Source organism: Sprattus sprattus, assembly GCF_963457725.1.
Source record: "Sprattus sprattus genome assembly, chromosome: 16".
NCBI classification, from domain to species: domain Eukaryota; kingdom Metazoa; phylum Chordata; class Actinopteri; order Clupeiformes; family Clupeidae; genus Sprattus; species Sprattus sprattus.
Window position 1 is genome coordinate 16,438,769 of NC_137914.1, and position 21,902 is coordinate 16,460,670.

The 21,902-nt window shown below is 43.9% G+C and overlaps 1 protein-coding gene across 1 annotated transcript in view; it reads left to right on the forward strand.

The window, feature by feature from the left end:
- casz1 (castor zinc finger 1) overlaps positions 1–21,902 on the forward strand; it is a 184,114-nt gene that overhangs the window by 21,382 nt on the left and 140,830 nt on the right. Inside the window, exon 2 of the mRNA XM_080853709.1 lies at positions 8,753–8,852. The gene's annotated coding sequence lies outside the window, so the exon portion shown is untranslated. The remainder of the gene's footprint in view (positions 1–8,752; positions 8,853–21,902) is intronic.

Sequence of the window (21,902 nt, forward strand, 5' to 3'; positions counted from 1 at the left end):
GAGATTACTCAGACACACTCATCACCCCCCCCTCCTTCACACACACACACACACACACACACACACACACACACACACACACACACACACACACACACACACTCCTCTTGCATGCGCACGGATACACACCCCCACATACAAACACACACACACACACACACAAATCTGTCCACACAGTCAAATCCGAATCGACACTGCCATCACAAAGACTACATCTTATGTCGATGTACGCATGCCGAGAAGCTGACCAAAACAAACTCGAATGGCCAGACCGAGTATCTGACAGCCACCTAGAAGTCTGTCACCCAGCACACGGTTAACCCATCATCCTCTCAGGGACCAAACACACTTCAGAGAGCGGGGCCAAAAAACAGCAACAACAAACAGTGAGGGAGGAAACGAAACGAAACGAAACGAAAGGATTTGTTCATCTGGGTCACCAGTGCTACTGCTCCCGAGAGAGCCCCCACATAAGGTCCCAATTAGCCGCTGGCGCTCAAGGCAGGAGTATTTTGCTCACAGATTTGTTTCAGAGAGGGGAACATGTATGTCAGGACCTGGCCTCTGACAGCCATACCGGTCCAGTGGAAGTGGCGGGGAAGTGATAAAGAGCGGAGATGTTTGAAAAAAAGAGTTCCAACCCGATTACAAATGGAATTTCCTGCCCCGATTGAAGTCACTGCATATTGCTGCCACATTCACTCTACCCCCCCCCCACACACACACACACACCCACACCCTCACACACTCCCTTCACAGCCGGTCCCACTGCACCCTACCAAAGTACTGCCGCCCCCACCAAAAGAGTGTTAGAGTTTTGTATTTTGGAGAAAAAAAAGAACGTGGGCGGTGTCTCCAATTCCCCCCCCCCCCCACTCCCCCATGTGTCTCCTGACACTGACCCAGATGAGACTGGAATTTTCAAAGTCACTTGATTTAGTGAGAGTTCTCGGGGAACGACTGTTTTGGTTCTAATGTAACCCCTGAGGAGAACTTGCCGCTGGCACTGCGAGCACATTAATGAAACGGACGCTCTCTTGCCAATGACGCGCGGACAGCCAGTCAGGTTTAATCTCATTCCCGGTGCAATCTTACCGATACGAGCACTTATCAAGAATTACAGTTATGGAGATATTTTGATCAGAATGCAGAAGGCAAGGAAATGTAGCAATAATCAAACTCTTGGCCATTTAGCTTGCCTGTGCTATGTTAATGGAATCCTCTAATGTTTGGTGTAAAGCATCAATCATGCAAAAATCTATTGTTGCATTAGCCTTGAAAGAACAATAATAATAAAAATGCTATAATGGCTTTAGCTTCCTCTCCATAAATCAAATTGGTTATGTGTGTGTGTAAGAGGGACACAATGATGGTAGTGGCTCAACTTTGTGGATTATGCCATTTCAGCCTTCTTGGTTTTGTGGAGGACACTCTAAATATTGATAGAGCAATCATGCACAGAACAAAAGAGTGGCCTCTTGTTGGCTACAAGGTTTTTCTCGGAAGGTGCAAGCAGCACAAGTGACGTTTTTTGTTGATAAATCTGACTGCGCCCGGACCCAACACCTTCTGCCGTGATATGAGGTGGTTTGCTGTTCGATAGCCACTCAGGATCCCACCGTAAATCAATGGCAACGGCGTAAAAACAGCAGAGAGGGAAAGATTTACGGGCAACGCTGAAAATCCTTTTAAACAAATATTAAAATAAGGGGCAAAAAACGCTGTCTGAAAGTCGCTGAAGAGGTCAGGGCATCTCAGCCCGAGACCCACGCATGGAGATCTGACAAGGTGGCCTGAATTTACTTGGGTGTTAGCATTTGACAGATGACACACAACTACCAGGCTTGGAAAACATGAAGTGTGTGTGTGTGTGTGTGTGTGTGGGGGGGGGGGTTACACTATCATGCTCATTAATGTAAGTCACTGACTAGTCACAGGCTTGTCCACAGCAATGTGATGTACTGTTAACAGACCTTCTCTGATTTGATAAAACACATACATCCACATACACTCACACATAAATAGCCCCCCCCCCCCCCCCCCCTTCACCCATCCACACACACACACACGCAGAGACACACTTGAAGGCACAGAGATGTTTATTAGGATGTTACAGTTTTGAATAGAGGCAGAGAGAAAGAGAGGTCACTGGGAAAGGAGCAGGCTGACCAGAGGAAGTGGTCCATGTCGTGTGTGTGTGTGTGTGTGTGTGTGTGTGTGTGTGTGTGTGTGTGTGTGTGTGTGTGTGTGTGTGTGTGTGTGTGTGTGTGTGTGTGTGTGTGTGTGTGTGTGTGTGTGTGTGTGTGTGTGTGTGTGTGTGTGTGTGTGTGTGTGTGGGTGTGTGTGTGATGTGTAGCAGAAGCTTGGCAGAGCCTCCACTGCACGCTGCACAAAGCCTCCCTTGCCTGGAGGAGCCTCTCGATTTCACAGCCAGAACTCAGCTTCCTACACAGAGGGAGGAGATGATAATGTAAGAAGAAAGGGGGAGAGGGAGAGAGGGGGGAAAACAAAAAGTATAAAATTAATAAAGCTTTTTAGTTGGCATAATCAGTCATTTTGAACTTGACTGAGGAGAGCAACAAAACAAATAATTTTTGGGGAAAGAATACATGTATTTTAATGCCTTCAAGCAAAACTAATTAAAGACGACACCTCATTTACATAAATAAGCATTATAATTTGCATGGAGGCACGGGGGAATACGTCGAGAAAAGAAAGCAATATTTTGCAGTCTGCTAATTTCATTTTATTTAGGATTTAAGCTTAATAAAGATTCATTTTGGTGGGGAAGAGAATAATCAAAGGGTAAATTTGAACTATCTCCAAAGATGCAGCAGCCCCTATTCAAAGGGCCTTTTCAGAGTCAGGAGAAGGCCCCTAATCAGGAGTGGCACTTCCTGGCCCAGTTCCAACACCAACTCCTTGAAAGGTAAAAAAAAAAATGTAGAGCCCAATTTATTAGTATGCAGTTCTGGCATCGGCGGAAGAGTTAATGGTGCCGACTGATAATGGCCGTAATCGTGGCACAAATGGGGTGTTGAAATAGCAAACAACGGGCACAAGGCATGTAATGGGGATTTTATTAATTACCCAAAGCTTGAGCATGTGCAACCTCCAGGATTTACTGTGTCTGTTGCCAGACGCTCTGGCCGAGGTGGGGTGGTTGTGGGTGGGGTGGGCGTTTGGGGGGTGAGGGGTCTGTATAGTCTGGTCCGGTTGGGTAAATGAAGCGGTCAGTGGAGAGAAGCCAGTCTTGGGTTGGGGTGGGTGGAGGTGAGCCAGTTAGAGGGCATTGCAGGGTGCCACCACACTCAGTTTAAAACCACTTCATAATAACACTGTGCAGACGTCTAGTCAGGGGATGGGGTGAGGACACTTCATATTGGTCACATTTTTAAAAATGAAGGGATAGAGATATCCAGCAGCAGTAACTTTGTGTGTGTGTGTGAGTGGATGTTGGTGTGGGTGTAGATATGTGTGTATTTCTTGAAGTGACCCAAAAAAAAAAAAAGAAAGAGGACAGAGAGACAAACCCCACCATTAAGAGAACCCGCCTCTTGGCACTCAGACGTGTTCTATCAAGCTGATGTGGTAGTGTAATGTTTGTTTTTGCTCGTTTTTTTCCATCTCTCTTGTCCCATCCACTGAACACAAGCATTTTTTTTGCATTCACGTGTCTGCCTGCTCTCATGTGTTTTTAATTGAGAGTTCTGATATTCGCCTGTGATCTGGGCACAGCCAGATTGTGTTTTTCCCCTTCCTCTCAGTGGATTTTTAAAAATTGAGTGTCTTACTCAGAAAAGAAAAAAAAACACCCTACCCCCACCCCCTCACCCACCCTCACAAAGGGAACACAGTGTCAAAAACAAATGCAATACATAAATAAGTAATGTTTGCAGCAGCTGTTCAAAAAGCCTCGCTTGTTTGGTATCGCTACCATTCGGTGTGAAATTTGACGTAGTCTTGGAAAACGACCTTTTGCCGTTGGGGCCCATATGTGCAGATGTCACAAACAGGGAAAAAGGACTCGGGGCACTCAGGGTGAAACAGTTGGCCCGTGGTAAAGATCAGCGAAGACAGAACATCCGAGTTGGCGTGTGGATAAAAAAATGAAACAAAAAAAAAGCATTTCTTGTTTCTTTTGTTTGTCGCGGTGACACGTACGGCAGGCAGGGCCATTCACATGCCAAGCCGTCAACTCGAGAGAGTTGATTAAAAATCCTCTTTATGACTCTCTGCATCCCTAATGGTCGGTAGACTTTAAAAACGGAAGAAACAATTAGAGTTTTACTGCTTTGTGGGCACTACTGATTTATATAAATCACACCAAGGGTGTAAATTTTCCAATAAAAGAAAGCGGGGCTCTCTTTGCATGCATAATCAACAAGTCCACAGTTCCACTCTTGGCACGTTTATGTTCTTTAGAGTCATACTCTTCTTCTTAGTCATACTCCGGATGCTAATTTTCAAGCGTGGGAAAAATGTTTTAAATCTGAAGTCGAGCCCTAACGTTCCCCTTTTTCCTGATAGCACTGAACCATTTTTATAATACTCGAATAGCATCACAATTCGTAATTTCTCAATGGCCCTATAAAAGAAAAGAGTGACCGGTGGTCCATCAGTACAATTACAGTAAGTGATTTCAGTCCAAGTGGTGTTCATTCAAGAGCTATAGTATGACCAGCTCACCTAGATCATGAGCATTTCCTTCTAAGGAAGTGAGAAGTCAGACTGGTTTCAAATGAGTACAATAGCCAGGGGATGCATATATGTATTTCATGTTGATTTGTAAAGTTATTCATGATGGTGTTCCTTTTAAAAGCTTGGAGGAACAAAAGGCCTAAACAAAACTGAACAGATTTGTCACCAGGTTTAGGCTTTGTTTTTCTCACCCTCTCATTTAAATTACCACAATCACATACACCCACCTTATGCACACATAAGCACACACACGCACACACACACACACACACACACACAGTACAAAGAGAGCAGCTGCGTTTTATTTCAGAGAATAAAAGCAATAATGGTGGCAAGCCTTTGAAACCATTAATAGATAAAAGAGGGCAAGATCATTTTACATCTGGAAGCAGATTGAAGTTTCATCACACATCTTGTTTCAGAGCCCACTTCCAGCTGGGAAACAAGTCGATTCCTGTGTGCATGTAAATAAATAAGACCACTTATGTATGCTTAATCACAGACATGTTCATCTTTCCTTTGAGAATTCACTGAATGTACGAAGGCTGCAGCCTTATTTAAATAAATAAACATACTCATTCGAATATCCTACTTTCCTTCAGGGATAAACCTCTTTTTTATTTGAGCGAAACTGCTTTACCTGCAACTGCATTTCCCATGAGGTTCATAATTCGGTAATATTAAATAGACTTTCTTTATATGCACAACAAAATACAGACAACTACCCACTTATGCTGTAACAGTAAGCCCAGCCAGCCATTTATTCTCTTATTTTACCTTGTTTGGACACTGAAGACCTAACTCATATATCACAATAAGACCAGCTACCAAGAGGTTCAGTTTCTCTGGATATTACAAATCCTTGCTAGAAATACCAAATATACTCTCTTTGCCTTTGAATAAGGTTAATGGATTCCCTGATACTTTCTTTTGTGGGGTTTACTCTCAATTTTACATTTCATATCTATTCACCACAAAAGTCATTTTCAGTTCAAATAGATTGGCTTTCCTGTCCCCTTAGTTGGTGTTTAACACCAAATAGCCTGTGCTTTTTATCACTGCTTTCAACACTGCTTTTAATGTGTAAAAAAAAAATCACCTCACCTCACAGTAACTCTGAACTTTTGTCAACTCATTCTCAGGTGAGTTTGTAGGCTTACCGACTAATGATACAGATTACATTATTTAATAAAGGGCCAGCCCTGAGACCAGCCCTGCTCTTTGTGCGTTTGGGTTTCAGACCCATTTTTCAAAACATGTTTGTAGATCTTGAGAGATTGAGTATGAAACTACAGCCCACAGATAATGGGTTAAGCTGATGTAACCGTGACACACGGATCTGAAAACCTGAAGTTACCAGGCACGCAGCAGCACGGCAAACACACTCCCTCTCTTTATTTGATGTGTCATTCGGCTGTTTTTGACAAGTATGGCTGAACTAACCCGCCAGGGGGAGGGAGAAAATTAATTTCTGGTTGAATGGCCTGTTGAGCTTCAGACGGAGCATTAACTCAACATTTCCTGATATGTGCGCAATACAAACGAAAACCCAACTGTAGAACAGAATTGAGCCAGACTATTCTCATAGGATCTTGTGAGATTGGTTTAGAAGAAAATGTTTCTCTTCCATTTACCTTCCGTGTTTTTTTATGTTGTTGTTGTCATCATGCGTTTCACTAAAATGATCAGAATGGTGAAAGCGATAGGATAATTAATTAAAACGTTCATGCGGACAATGCTGTGATGACACTGATTTGCATATGTCAATACCTCACGGGCCTCTCATCTCCTGGCAAGTGATAGAGAGTGAAGGAAGGAGAGAGAGGGAGAGGTGAGGGGGGAGGAGAGGAGGTGGTAAATGACAAAGGTACCCTTTCCTTGTGACTGACCGTCGTCATAGTCATAGTCATGGTTTTTACGGGGTTGTCCTCTGACCCAGCTCTTTTACCCAGAACGCACCTCCCTGTTCCCATCCGTCAGCAGAGCAAGACTGCAGAGGATCAAAATCAACCATTTCAGCCTGTTTAACACGCACTCTTATATAGATAGTGTGTAATAATGTCAGAGGATGTTCACACCTGGCAGTCACACAAAGAAAACTAAATTCTATCATCCACACCTTTTTGTTTGTCTCCTCTAAAGTGGTGGTTGGGTGTGTGCATTTTTACAGTTTGTGAGGTCATGCTTAAAAAATGTGGTGAAAAACAGTTCGTGTTGTGACACATCAGAAACCGGCTTTTACATAATGGACTGAATTTTTCATATCAAAGTATGCAGTCTCTAAACACACAATGGATGTTCCATCCCAGCTTTTGTTTTCTTATTTTTTTTCCCCTTTTCCCCCTTTGCTGTGACTGCCTAAAGACAAGAAATTAAACCACATTCTTTCTAAATGACTAAAAGACATTCTGCTTCAACCTGTTTTGAGCCTTTAGTTATGATGCATATTTCCTCTCCTCATACGTATATCCATGCATAATCTATAGTTATGCAGTTTTACCATTATTCACACTTCACACAGTCACATTCTTTTCTTCCGTGAGAGAGAAAGAGAGAGTGCAGAAAAGATTTGAAGATCATGAACACTGTAATTCGCTTCCCTTCTTTTTTGTATTAACCCACCGATACGTAAGGATGTTTTCCTACTACTATTTTCTCTGTTGTATTTACCAATGTGTTCATGAGGAGCACTGTCTCACCTGGTGGCATGTCTTCATTCACCTCCGATGGCTGGCGGGGTTGGCCTCTTTTTAAGTATTGCTGCATAGCACTCGATTAGTATGACTTGTCTTCACTGCAAAGGTATGTCTGTCCACAGTGGAAATCGACAGGTCAGTGCAAGTGTATTCCGACATGAAGGAATGGAGTATTTTTAATTCAGTTGATTATGTTGAAAACACACATTGTGTTCTGCCACTCGTAATTGCATTGCATTTCTTACCCTTGAAACTTTGTCCTGGCTAGCCCCACATGAGCTGGAGCTAAATGAAACTCTCATTTACTTCTGAGTATCAAGAAAGGTATTGAGTCCAGCTCATTAAGATCATAATGGGATTTGTAATTAGTGTTCACAATAATGACTGTATTTATAATGTTTTTTAGTTTACTTATCATTTACATTTGAAATGGGGCAAATTAGACGTCATCAGTCCTGTTTGCATTTCTAGGCTTATCAGGAGAATTAGAATTTGAGTTACATTTTCCTAGCCCATCATTTTTTTTTTTGAGTGGATGGATTTCAATGTACGATGTGTTTTTAATATTCGCAACAGACATGAAACTACATTCCCACAGTTACTTCATTTAATAATTTCTGTCAGAATAAGTAACATGTTTTGAATATAAACATCCAACTGCTGTCATATTCAGTTGCTGTTGTGCTATCAATCCATCAGTGGCCTGTTACATGGACGCTGGTTTCAGGACCAAGAGTCCTTAAAGAGGTGTTTCACATACTTCTCGCACACTGGAGAGATTCCTTGCTTCGAGAAATAAATGAATATATTTCAATTACGAGAGGCTCCTTGAAAGCTTTTGCGTTATTTTATCATTCTGACGGGTGGTGTTGGCAAGCTGTTTATTTTTTGTTGCTCACAGTGCGCTCTTGCAGTGCTGTTTTATAGAAACTCAGAGGGTTTATTTTTTCCTAAAGGGAGCGCATGCATAAATGCACAATCTAATAAGAGCACAAGATGGATGATAATGTTCTTTTATTAACTTACTGAGTGGTTTGTTTTATGAAATTGAAAGTCGTATTTTTCCTTTGTAAATACCTAATTGGGCTTTTGTTGGGTTTTTACGGCAAAATGAAAGCTGTAATTACGCCAGTGAACTGCAGGAGGTTTTTCTTTTTTGTAGAATACCATCTGACACATCGCAGACAACTGAGATATTAAACTGTGTATTAATCTACTTCAGGGAATGAATAGTTTTTTTCCTGGAAAGAGCAGGAATGATGTAACCATCCTGGCTGCATCTCCAGGGTCTGACTTGTTTACAGGTGTATTGAAAGAGTTCTAGAAACAGTGATGTTGTACCCATGTGTGTGCAGGCACCTGGAGGAGACTGACGACGCATCTGGAGCGCAGGAGCATGGTAGTGACCGGAGGAAGGCAACATTAGTCAACAAGAGTCATCACCTCACCTGGAGGGTGAGTTTTCTTCACTGTTACCTAACTGTCTTTTCCAGATCATGCAGTGTTGTGTATGCTGTGTGTACACTTCCATACATTTGCATGACCGTAGGTTGCTAACTTGGGTTGCCACTGAACGAGCATGAAGGAGCAAATTAATGGATTGATATTAGACTTATGACGTATGACTATCTGGTTGGTACTTTTTGGGATCATTTACAGTATACAACAGAAGTGAGTACACCCATGTGCAACGTCAGTTAAATGTTAAATGATTCAAAATTATAGCACCTGAATGGACAAGTAGAGTGCAAGGAATGAGCAATCAAAAACAAATACTTTAGAAAGACTGTAATGAAAATACAGGCCTCAAAGTAGAAACTCAAGCAACAAAAGTGAATACACCTGTGATCATTGAAACAACGCTGAGTAAACATGTGATTTCCAATTAGCCTAATTGCATGAACGTGACTATAAAATGACCTGTGAACACCAGAACTTTCTCATTTTTGGACCTATGGGCTGTGTCTATATCTGCATCATGGCTCCAGAAGAAAAATAATTGGTAGAGGAATTGAAAAATCTGATTGTTAGACTTTACAAAGATGGAAAAGGAAGATCAGAGACCAACTAAAGATCAGTCGAAAAACACAGTTGCAGCAGTGATCAGGCGGTATAGAACAAGCCACAAAAGTCACACACAAAAAACCTTGCATGCTTTTTGGCACAAAACTACAAGATTAAACTTTGTTAAAGAACAAGAAGCCTGGTCAATGCTAGTCCCGACAGTGAAGCATGGGGGTGGGAGTGTGAGGATCTGGGGCTGCATGGGTGCAAAAGGTGTTGAGGAGATGACCTTTATAGATGCCACCATGACTGCCTGTGGATATACCAAAATACTGGCTGACAAGAGTTTGTGAGAGCCAAATATGTCGCCTGACTTGAATCCAATAGAATGCCTTTAGGCTATTTTTAATAGAAGGGTAGAAGCAACACAACCCTTACAGCAAAGGGCAGCTGAAAGTATTTATCTATGAAAAATGGCAGAACTTCTCTCTCCACTGGTATCCTCCATGCCGGGAGGACTGAGTCTGTCATCAAAAAATAAAGGTATTTCAAATATATTTTTTATCTCGGAAAGGTGTACTGACTTTTGTTGCACTGAGTTCCTACTCTGGCGTCTGTATTTATGAATATAGCTAATCAAAACAGTTACTCAAATACCCTATGGTTCAACTTACAAGTAATGTGAATTTTTTATCATTTGAACTTTAAAGTGATATTGCAAAGAAGTGTACTCCTGTTTGGTACTGCAAGGTAAGTCATTCTCTCAACCTAAAGGAAATTATATACTTCTTTATTAATGAGACTAGCCCCGTTTCAATTTAGATATGTGTTAGGTGGACACATTTACACATGCAGTGATCACTGATGAATGTGAGCTACGTGTGTTACCAACATTTAAATAGTTGCCCGCACTCAAACCCAGATAGTATCATCGTTTCATCTAGAAGAAAGCCATCAATATGTTCACACAGCACGAAGCCACAAGGTTTTTGTACAGTAACACTGACACGGAACAATATTAAAGTTGCACCTCCGGTTCATGAAACAACTTAATTGACTCACACATGCAACGGGAGTGACGCACAGCAGTCATGATACCCCAAGGCCTGGATTAATTAAGCTGTGGAAGCCCAGGAGCAGGGAGCATTCAGCAGGTGCCTGTTTGCCTTGGTTTGGGACTTGCTCTTGGAAATGACAGAGGTGTGCCAGCTCATTATAAATCTATAATGAAGAGAGAGGTTTTTTTTTTCTTCTCCCCTCTTCATTTTTCTTCTTCTCAGACATTCTTCGTCATGGGCTGACACACTTTTGACTGTTGTTTTTAACAGGGTACAGGCCAGACGTGATCGCTATATTAGATCCTGTTCTGTTAATGTGTCTTCTATTTAAAATGGGATCATCTTCAGAAGAGTACAGTCATGTATCTGGTGGTGCGGTGACTGTATGTGTGAAAACACTCCCCTTCCCTGATTCACTGTTATTTCAGACCAGCCAATCTGCTGGGTCCCTCCTTACCTTTTTAGCAGTAAACAGTACCCCCGCCACCCCCCCGTTGGCAACAGGAATGTTCCCCTCTGAACCTCCTACTGGTACAGCCATCCTGCCTTTGTGTGGTGTCAGTTTTGCTAAGGGGATAGGGAGCCTTGGGCAACATAATGCCTGTCACAGAGGCACCTGGTGAGAGAGAAAGAGAGAGAGAAAGGAACAGAGAGAGAGAGAGAGACACTGAGAGAGACTATAAAACCGTGTCGGGCTGTGGAATGAGCAGAAGATGCCCCCCTTTCAATGTGGTGTGTGGGTATTCCTGCCAGAAGAGGACATCTGCCAAGAGCCAGAGGAAGGTAACCCCGCTTCCTCGGCGAGGGGGAACGGGCAGAAAATTGAGGTTAACAAGCATGGCAGTATGTTAAACAGTGGTGGGAGTCCCCGAGCTCTTGGTCCGGGGCCCTCGTCCAGCAGCTCCCTTCCAGTTTAGAGATGCTGCCAGAACGGACTGGCTGGCGCTGCTGGCGAGGAGATGGTCATCGCCGCATGGCTTCCCCTCAACATGAATGGGCTCATCGTTTGGCGCGAGGACCTACTCGGCCTTGTTGTGACCGCCGAACTTTGAAGCGAAGATGAAAGGGGGGGGGCGTACATTCTCAACGTGTTCGGTGTGGAACTAATACTGGCTCGCTGCAGTTGCTATCCACTGATGGGCTATTTGATTCCACCGTTATCTTTTTGACCATCCATCAGAGAAACAAATAAAGACATTCTTTCAACCCACCTACGCTTGTGTGGATATCATCACGGACAGCCGTGATCACGCTTCACAACACAACCCTACGCTACGTGTCAGCCTCTGCTTCCCACCACAGCCCCTACCACCCCCACTCTCCCACCCGCACCCCTACTGTGTGGAGCTTCTGGGACTGCGGTGTTCCACGTGTTATAATAAGGCTAGCTGATATAATGAAGGTCATTGTAATCAGAGCTAATGTGCCAGGGAGTCAAGACACTCCAGCTTTATTTGTGGGTTAGGGCCCAGCTCTGCGGCTCCTGTGGGACCTGCCTGATAGTGTTATCTCAGCTAACCTGACTCTAATACAGGCCCTTGCACCGCCGTTCGTGTCAGAATCGGCCTGAACCTTTCCCACTGATATGAGCAGGGGCGAGGCGCTGTGGAGTGGGAGTGAAGGATTGGGCTACGCTTAACGCCATCCTTCCTAAATCCCATCCCCAGGTGTTTCCCCCGCTCACTGCTGAGCGTGTGGGCTTTTTTTTCCCCCTCCCTCTCTTTTTTTTTGTTGCTACACTTTGCAGCTGCAGTGAGAAGCCAGTCTGGTAGTCTTTGCCTAAGTTTTCATGTACTTGACACTCTCGCTTAGAACGGACTGCATGGCAATGTTTTTCTTTTAAGACTACAGCTCCAGAGAGGCCTTTTAAATCTAATCCTCTTCCTCCGCCACCAAGGGCATGCAAATCTCCTTAGTTCATATTTGGACGGTATTTGTCAAAGTGGGACACTGGCCGTTTTCTCCTTCAACAGCACGATTAAGAAATTAGAGTTAAAACTTGTGAGCTGCCCATACGAGGCTGACTCCTCTTGAAGGACTTGGACCACCTGACACGAATCCCATTGTATCCCTTATTCATCCACTGCTCTCATTTAACTTGGCTCTGTAAGCGTCTGTTTCTGCTCTGAGACGGCAAGTTTCCTAATGACCTCGATTATTGAACCAAACCCGAGAGCTGGGCCTCTTCCCAGCCTGCTGAGGGGGCCCGAATGCAGTCCATGAATGTTTTATAATATTTATTTTCTCACTCAAAAGTGGTCTTTGAAGAGTTCCCAGGGTGTTGCAGGTCATTAGTATTTACCAGGCAGTATTTTCATCAGGTTGTGGTGAGTGCATGGTAAAAGAGAAAAGACATACTTGATGTATTAGATCATATTTGAAATCTCTATATAATACACACATCTAACATGGAATGCTATGAAAATAGTAAAATTAAGTAAAAATACATCACTCAAACATGTAGTAAATCTACTAATACTGTATGCTCTCAGATAAACCCTTCACCATGAACACCAGGGCAGTGGAGCCACTGGATGCCCCCCCTCCCCTCATTTTGACTTATGCCCCCCACCCCAAAAAATTACGGGGGCTCAGTTTTCCACTTTTCATATTTCCCCTTTAAAAAGCGACACATTTCTCTGAGAGAAAACATCAAAGGGACACCCCCACCCTTCCAACCCTTCAAAAAATAAAAAAGCGGGGGAGGACAGGGAGACCCCCCCACTGCCACAATCACCCCCTCCCTCCCTCCATCCATCCATCCATTCATTCTGTCCCGTATAAAAGCTGCCTATACCCAAGCCCCCTTGTGATTCGCCGGCCCTATCACTCAAACTTCCCACTGCTCTTTGTGGCTTTCCTCAGGACCGCGGTGAAATGATCTCTTTTGTCTCGCATCATTAGTTCCATCTGTTGTGTGAGTGCGCCTGTCTGTTCTGGAGTGGAGCAGGGGCTGGGCGACGGTCGCCGGGGGCAGCAGTGCTCGATGCCCCGGTCCCACCGCAGCTCGTGGGGCCTGACCCGCTCCGCTGCTGCCGCGCACGCCCCAGATGACACACTCACCCCCACCGTGCGACCCTTTCTCATTCCCACCCCCCCATCCCCTTCTGTGTACTTCCTTATTTATTTATGCACCTGGGGACGAGAAGCTCATGCACATTTGATTGAAATGGAGGATTTTAGTGTGCCTATGTCAGAGGGGGGATTTTTTCTCGTTGTTCCCCGTGAGATGGTGGCCAGAAACAGGCGCGGGGAGAGAAAACATACACATGCTAGTGGCGCCCGCCACACGGCATTAATGTGTAATTGGCTTTGTGAATATTCATACACATAATGAACCCTCAAAGTAGGGCCTGCACAGACATCTCAATTGCTGCATGAAACTGTAATGACTGCTGCAGTGCCTTTCGATGAACAAGTGATGAACAGGGCTGCAGTAGTGACTGGAAGAACAGAATTTTTTGTTAATTTTACAACTATGATTTTTTTTCAAAAATAGCTGTGTTGTATACTTCCCCCCTGACAAATACACACACACACACACATACAGGTTTCATTTGAGTGCCGACTGATGTTTCTCAGCACAGATTTTCTTGCATCATAGTATATGTAATGTACCCCAAACAGATGTAGCATTTTCTCTCGGCAAGGAGATATTTTATTCATGATTTACATGAATGATAAATCTTCAAAAAGTCTTAGTGCTGATGGGCATACACAATTTAACATCTGTCTTCCACAGAATAATTAATAGCGCAGCCACACTCTCGGGGACGCACAGCACCAGGACCTTTCCCTGTGTTTCAATCCCTGTAAAGATTTCTCCCAAAAACAATGGGAGTAGTGTGCTGCATCCCTGATCATCTGCATCAGCTCCTCAGTCTTGGTCCTGCTCACTTCATGGACGCCATTATCATTTCCCCATACAGACGGTGGGCGGTGAGGTTAAGGTGTGTGCACAGTGCACAGGTGTGGTGAGTCTGCAGCTGCACACAGACTGCCGTTGCATCATCCAGGTGGGTGCTACACATTGGTGTTGGTGAGATAAGTGCTTTACAATAGTTGTGAAGCGGAGCTCAAGTGACCCTGTGGCTCAAGTCAGCTGCTAACCACCCCCAGGTCATGGGTTTGACCCACAGGGAGAATGTCCTGTACTGTAAGTTGCTGTGGATCAAATGTAAGTGCTTTCTGAGTATCTCGTATAGCCTTTAAAGGCTATATGAGTGGAACAACCTATTCATCCGTTCATTTCTGTTTGCACAGCCGCTTCCTCCCATTCTCAGCAACCCCTTGGGGAAAAGATGGAGGCCTTAGTTCATCAATGGGCCTGTGTGTGCGAGAGCATGCGCTGGGTACTGGATGCGTCTCAGTGTGCCTGACCCCTGATGCCTTCCGTCCAAGCATTTTGCTCCCGGGGTCATATGGTTTAACCCGACCTCAGATGGAGGGATTCAGTCTGAAAGTGAGCTAATCCGATCCACTGGGATCTATCTAATGTGTTACCGATGCTTGGAGTGCCGAAATAGAGAAGGTGTAGCAAGCAGGCTGTTAGACTGACCTCCCTATCAGATTGGACACCGCAGAATAGCTCTATTGGTATTGGTATCCCCTTAAGTGACACTCTGTTGCCCGAGTTTCCAGAGTGCTGTATTTGTCAGCGCCATTATGAAATAGAGCTTCAGGAAAAGGCCACTATTTGGTTTGAATTGATTCCCTGAAAACTGCCGAAGTGAATATGCTTTCATTTTGACAGTATTAGGCTCGGGCCAAATGTGTTGTGTCAGTTTCACCTCTCCATTACTTTGTCCATTAGGGCGAAACCGGCTGATTTTATTTCTCACACTCTATTTTCTGTGATAAAATGAAAATTCAAAAGCTTATTAAGTCTGAGTGACACTGACTGGCTGGCTGGCTGGCTGGCGAGGCAGTGGGGTTCGAGGGAGGTTTGGGGGGTAGTGAGTAAGTCGAGTAGATCCGGTTTCCAGTTCATTTTTGTCCAATTTCCCCTCCCATGATCAAATATTTCACTTTCCAGTAGGGTCCTAATGGGAGTGTCAGGTTCTTGGCGTTCAGCTAGGCCTCTTTTTGCTGCCATTACCAGCTTTTCATGCCTGTTTCAAATTTCTACCTGTCAACAAGAAATGCAAGGGGGGGTTCTTATATGGGCCTTTTTCTCCCCGGACATAGACTGTGTTCAACCTGAGTGCCGGTGGTTAAACCTCTCGTGTCTTGTCTAATCTGACACAGTCCATGGCATGCCGAGCACTCCGCAGAGGTGCCATTCTGAACTGTAAACAATACCGTCCATGACCTTTACATGGAGCGGGAACACAATTCAACAGTGTTGTGGTTTCTTAGCTCCTGCCCACAGCTCACAGAGATACAAGGGTAACCAACAGACAGCGTCAGACGACTCTGAATGCAGCCATGTCCGTGTTTAACTGCAGCAGATGTTAGGCAGTACTGCTAGAATACTGTCTTACAAGTCGGTACTATTTTTAAAATTTGCTTTGAAAGCTGCCCCACTTTAAGATGAACAAACATGACTGGTGCTGTTTCAGGGTTCAGAGGCCTTTAAATGTCCTTTCAATAAAACAAGCTCAGCTGTGAAACCTACAGGATCTCTTGGGCTGGGGTTGCCCCCTGAAAATATACCCCCTCCTACTACAAAGACATTTCCCTTTTGGTTCCCCTCAGGGAACCTGTATTTTTTTAAGAGTTTTATTTAATCTCTTTTAGAGGTTCTGGGCCGGTATTTGCAAATCATCTGCTGGGAATATTAAAAGAATATATATCTATAGACTTTAGGAATGGACCTTTGTGTATTATATTGTCATATTAAAATGATATCATTATGGTTATGAACAGTATACAACAGATGTGAGAACTGAAATACACCCCAGTGCATTACTTCTAAGTTGAACTGTAGAGTATTTGCTGTAAAAAACTAACAGTTTAGATTTACCATATTAAAAATTCAGGTCCACAGTAGGAAGTCAATGCAACAAAAGTCAGTGCACCCTTCATTAGCGAGAGTGATACAGCACAGCGGTGCACTCACTTCTGTTGTGTACTGTGTGTACTTTAAAAACATTATTAATATTGCAGGCGGGATCTCCATATTTGAATATTCACTCCCATAATAAATCAGACTTAAAGAAATATATTTATACAGTGCACACATTATGTTGAATGCGTGCATGTTTCCCAAAACAGACACAGAAATGGCTAGAATTAGAAAGATATCAGTAATATAATCTGATATAGTATATGTTGATGGGTCAGCACAGACAGGGAGTTCTTCTGACAGCACGTGTGCGCCAATCACTCTGCCTGAAGGGCATGCGTGGAGAGGACTGTTTTAGCTGGAGCTGGTGGAGTGAGGTCAAGCAGGGTAGGGAGTTGTCTTAACATATGAGGTGTTGAGTTGGTCTCACGCGCAGCACCACCTGCCTGTTTGTGTGTACAGCTGACAGGGTATCAGAGTACTGGATTTCCTGTCAACCTCCACCACACAGTCGGAGAAAAAAGAAAGAGAAAGAGACATGAGAAATGTGAGAGAGTGTTTAAATGTGTGCTTATGTGTGGGTGTATGAGAGAGGTAGAAAGAGAAAGAGAGGCCCATCCCTCTGGCCTTAATACAGAGTTTGTTTGCTGCTTGTCCCCCTAGATTGGAATCATACAATCTCCTTGCAACTTATCAATATATCAATTACACACTCTTCACACACATTACATGTATATATTATGTGAACATACATAAATATATATCACTATGAAATACTATAGATACAGACTGATGAATCAACACAGAGTTTCATGTACAGTACTTTCTATATGAGAGCATATCATGGGAGGCCTCATCTTAGGAGGATAATTGTACATTGGCCAATACCTCACAGGACCATTAAGTCCCTGGCTCTCCTGCTAAGGCAGTTCCCCTTTGTGTAAATGCACTGGAATTACTATCAGAGGGCGGAGCAGAAAGAATATGTGAAAGGCTACTTATTCTCCTAATGATTCTTTGTCCTTTTAGAAGTCATCACGCTCATTTGTTAGAGGATATGTATGGTGGTGGTTGGGGGTGGGGTGAGCTGCCCCAGGAGACTGAGGTCATTCTGGTCTCCTTGTTACGGGGCAGGAAGTAAGTTCGCTGGAGTGGGCCTGTGCTGGTGGATGTCTGGTAATGGCCGTTTACACCACCAGAAATCAAACGGGGTGGGGAGACATCACAGACAGGGGAAGAACAGTGCAGTTTTGGTGGATAAAGGGGACTTTCATGTCCTTTGCATGCATGTAGAAATCTGTATTCTCTAGGCTTGCTGGAAATATTTCCATGGGAGTGGAGTACGAAAACATAATCCCTTTTTGGACACATTCTAAATTGCATCATTAACACTTGGCTTGTGTGGTTTACTGAGAGGTTTTTCCCAGAATTACAAAAAAAAGCGAGAAATAAACACATAGTTCAGAGGAGATGCAACGAGGCAGCCTCTACTAACCAGGCCTGTTGCTGCGTCTCTTAGGAGGCTAAGATGAGTTCACAGGACCGGAGGAAGGCGCTTTCAAAGAACAGTAAATCACAGGCCTGACCAAACTCATCTTATGGTTTTCATCTCTGTTTTTCTTCCCCTCCCCCCTTCATAAAAAAAAAACACAGACATCTGTCAGGATCGGGACTGTGACACAGCTGAGAATCTGCTGCAGGGCCGAACGCGTGGTCCCGAACACGAGGAAGTCATTTGGAGATTTTGTGGCTTTTAAATGCCTCTATGTTTTTTCCTGCCTCTTCCCAACCCCCCCACCTGAAACGCAACTGTTGACTTATCCTCTCTGCGGCCTGGCTGCTTCCAATTATGTATTTTGTTCAGTTTTCACTCGTTGCTTACACGGGCCTCAGTCAATCAAAGGGCCACTCCCTGCTCTAAGCGTCTGGGCAAAGACCCAGTGGATCACTCAAGAGGAGGAAGCGAATCACCAAAGTTCATTTTCAAAACAAACAAATGTGCACACTGTATCATCTTGGCATCACACAGAAGATCAGGGACAAATCCCTCGCAGCCTTTGGAGTTTAACGCACTGGCTGCAGAAGTTATGCGGCACGTAATGCGCATTCATCATCATAATATATCATTCTACAGCCGAGCTGCAACAGCTCTCGTGCAACGCAAAGGACCCCATAATTTCTTAAAACAATTCTTTGAGTAGTTTGGACTGAGTGGGATTTATGGGGTGCAGACTTGGAGCTAAAGAAGCAAACTTGACAAGTCTTGTTGAAAAGGTGTCTTTTCAAAGACTGATGAAGTGGCACAAGAGTGTATAAAATTTAGCATTTTAACAGCAATATTCAAGATAGTTACTATCCCTGGGGGCAGTTGGATTTTTCATATCCTTCAAACAAGGTCACCCTTACACACACACACACACACACACACACACACACACACACACACACACACACACACACACACACACACACACACACACACACACACACACACACACACACACACACACACACACACACACACACACACACTCACTCACTCACTCACTCACTCACTCACTCACTCACTCACTCACTCAGGCTGGGTGTCTGTTTAAGGGAGTAGACATATGCCATATAGCATATAGCCATATAGACTAGATTTGCTATATATACCGTACGCTATATGCCATATAGCATGTAGCCATGTAGACTAGATTCAGTCCTATTACCAATTAGCTAGTCAAAACAACAGTTCATTTGTGGGTCTGCATTATTGAATTGCTCAGGATACGGATCAGAATAAAATTTGAGATGAATAGGGTGTGTTTTTGTTGGAAATCAAAGGAAAAGGATGCATCTGCTGCATGAATAATTTACGTGGCTCAAGTTGGTTCCTGTTGCTGATGTGTTTGTGCTCTACAATACCCCTCTCTCTCTCTCACACACACACACACACACACACACACACACACACACACACACACAGAGACACACACACACACACACACACACACACACACACACACACACACACACACACACACACCACTGCCATCCCTCTTGGGGCTTGTTTTCAATGCTCTGAGGTAAGATGTGCTACATCCTTCTGGGACTGTTGTGGAAAAATGCAAAACAAGATTTCACTCCCACAGAATTTAACACTTATCATCAATGAGAATCTTCTTTGATACACGGTGATTGCACATTGTAGAATGCGTCTTTCCATATACATACATGGCCTTGTAGTGAGACTGGGAAATATTTAATCTCTTATCACATCACTGGAGAAATTATATCTCCTTCTTGAAGGTGTCTCCAGTGTTTGTAGCATGTAGGAAATATTCAGTCTTCTCTCTAACATCAACAATTATACATTTACATTTACATTTAGTCATTAAGCAGACGCTTTTGACCAAGGCGACGTACAAGGGAGAGAATTTGTTGTGCCACAACTGTTATTATTTATGAAATAACAGATTTTACTCTCACTTAAAACCATGTGCTGATAATAATGTCTAGTCATTTAAAATGCATTCTTAAGCCAGAGGTTAGTAGTTTTAATAGGACGACTATAAACCAATAAGCATAAAAGTGTACACCTGGATAAAAGTTGAAACGCTGTTGCTAATTGAAATGCACAACTATACTGTCAAAGTGTTGTGAGGTAAAGAAATACAAACTATATGGCCTGTCCTAACTTGAAAGATTATATATTAGCACTACCTGTGATACGTTTGCGAGTGCACACACACACACACACTTGGCAGGGCTGTGTGCTGTGAGGCAAAGCCTCTCTCTTTAAAAGAGATTGGATGAGAAGGGGGGTGTTTTGGGGGCTGGTGTGACAGGCCTTTGGAATCCAAACCAAACCTCTCTCTCCTGGTGCCTGCACTAATCAACCCCTGTAATTTATGCAGAAAATATGATTTATATTTAATTTCACTACACTTGCATTGTTAATTTAAGATGTAATTAACGCGTCGCCACGGCAACTAATTTCTCAATGCCGTAAATTATCACCGCCTTTTCATCAAAATTCAGTTACTTTGGCTCCTGTGTACAATGTACTGATGCAATTAGGTTACCGGGGCAACCCCGAAAGTGTTCATTTTCTTTTGTGTAATTGCAGGGAGGCAGAAGTTTTTGTGTGAGAAGTCATGTTCACTTTTTGGTACACAAAGAGCACACAGACATTTTAGGGCCTCTTCTAAAGAACATGAAGAGTGAGTATGTGTTTTTCTGTTTAAATCACATATACAGCCAATGCAAAACAGACATGAACACACATAAAATACTTCTTCAATTTATACTCTGTCTAAAGTGTGTTTGTGCGTAAAGTTATCCCTACACTTCACATTGAGTAGATGTGTTCAAAATATTCGCTCAGAGAGCAAATTTAGCCCATGCTCATGGACTGTAAACATTGCTTAGCAACACGTTTGCTGAACCCATAGTCCTTGTGTTCCCATTCCACTGCCTGTGATATTTTAATGAAGTGGAGCTAATTTGCACTCAAAACACAGGGCCACCAGTGGGTCTGTGCAGTAGCCCGGCAGGTTGGCAAGGGCGCTTGCCCACGACTTGCCTCTGTGAGGGTTCCTGAGTCTCCTCGCGTGCCAGCCTCTCTGCCCCTCTCATTTTCTAGCCCCCCACCCCACTACCCCCACCTCCACCAGCTCCTTTCACTGGTCTGCAGTGGAAATATCAGGTCATTGCCTGCTAAGCTCTGGTTAACTGAAAAAGGTAATTGAATTTGTAAGCAGGCTTTTTGAATCTTTTTAGCCTCTTTGGTAATACCAGCAGGGATTAAGGACATCCTGAGGCGCAGCTGTAGTTTGACTCCGTGGCAGAAGAAGCCAGGGCCCTTTTCAACTTGGCCCAAATCTACAGTCCAAGTCCTTTAATTAGCTCTTGATACCAGCATTTCACTCAGCGGCTCAAGAAGACTGTACAGACTCAACCTCTCCACCCCACCCCCCACCCCACCCTAGAACCCCTAGTCAATATGGCATGTTTGCATAACATTCAGTGCATATATCGTTTCTGTTCTTTTATCAAACAAATTGCGTTAATTGACTGGAGGCCTCAGTCTTACCTCTCTCTGGCCCCCGCTTCATGCATGCGGTTGCTGTCAGCTCTGTTTGGGCCGCGCCGTCAACGCTTTGACATCCAGGCCGCTGTTTGATTCTCCGTCGATTTTACCAAGGGATTGATTTGTCATATCCGTGTCTCTGGAAAGAGCAAGACTCCATGATTTCTGTTTTATCTGGCTCTATTGTCCCAGTTGACAGAGAACAACAGATTAACATCATCTACAAAGGCAGGGTAATACGGAGGGGGAGAGGCAGCTACCTCTCTAGAGGGGGACCTTTGGGAGCCCCCACTGTAACCCCCCCCCCCTCCTGCCTCCACGCTACTTCCCACCCCTCTCCCCAAATCACTTTCTCTCTCTCC